At 50.4% G+C, this 898-nt stretch overlaps 1 protein-coding gene across 1 annotated transcript in view; it reads left to right on the forward strand.

Annotated features, from left to right (window-relative positions):
- The window catches only part of ACTN1 (actinin alpha 1), a 207,565-nt gene that overhangs the window by 1,076 nt on the left and 205,591 nt on the right, over positions 1 to 898 (forward strand). The gene's annotated exons all lie outside the window — the stretch shown is intronic.

An 898-nucleotide genomic window follows, 5' to 3' on the forward strand; every position in this document is an offset into this window, starting at 1 on the left:
CTAGTGGGATATGTGTGGGGGGGGGGGAGGGGGGAATCACTTCCTAGGACTTGCCAGAGACTAGCTGTGTACTGGGAATCTGCGTGGTTCCCTTTGCAGAGTGCCTTCCCCCAGCCCCCCTCCTTTTAACCTGGGCTGGGGATGGTGGAGGGCAGGGAGCTGCTGTATGGTGGGACACTGCTGCTGGGAGCTGGATCCCCTGCATCGCCCTCTTGTTACATTGCTTTAAATAATGTAGGGAGGAGGGGAGATCCACCTCATTACAGACTTGTATATGCCTAACCTCTCCTTCCTCCTCCCTCTGTTGCCTTTCCTATGGCAAGAGATTGCGATGAACACTAGGGCTGTCCTAGCCTTGCACAAGACCTGACGGGATTCAGAGATCTAATAATGGAGCAAGTAACCTGCGGAGGGGGCAGGCTAGTTGCTCCATTATTTGATCTCTGATTAGATCCTTTCGTGCAACTGTTTTAATTAATTTTGGAGCAGAGTTTTTAATTAATTAATTAATGTTTTTAAAAGCATCCTCTGGTTGTTCTCGAGGCCCAGTGGAAATAGCTTTTGGTTTTGTTGGGCAATGGTAAAGGAAAGGTGTTGGTCATGCTGGGTGTAAGTCTGAGCTACATGGTTGCCTTTGCTACCTGCTGATCTCCTGGGTAGAGTGCTTGGAGAGCTAGTGATGGAAGGGGCTGTATTAGAGCCTGCGGTGATTGCTATCAGTTAGTAAGAGAGGGTGGCTGGAGGGTGTCCCCTGAGTCAGATGTGATGGGGAGGAGATGGGTGAAGAAATGAAACCTGCTTGATTGCCCAGTTCCATAGATCAGAAGTTCCTTCCCTCCGCACCCCCAGCAACAGATGCTTTCCCTGTCAAGAGCCACAAGCCATGCAGCCAGGATCT

The sequence above is a fragment of the Gavialis gangeticus genome, unplaced genomic scaffold (genome assembly GCF_001723915.1).
Source record: "Gavialis gangeticus isolate Ggan-Ray unplaced genomic scaffold, GavGan_comp1, whole genome shotgun sequence".
Classification (NCBI taxonomy): Eukaryota; Metazoa; Chordata; order Crocodylia; family Gavialidae; genus Gavialis; species Gavialis gangeticus.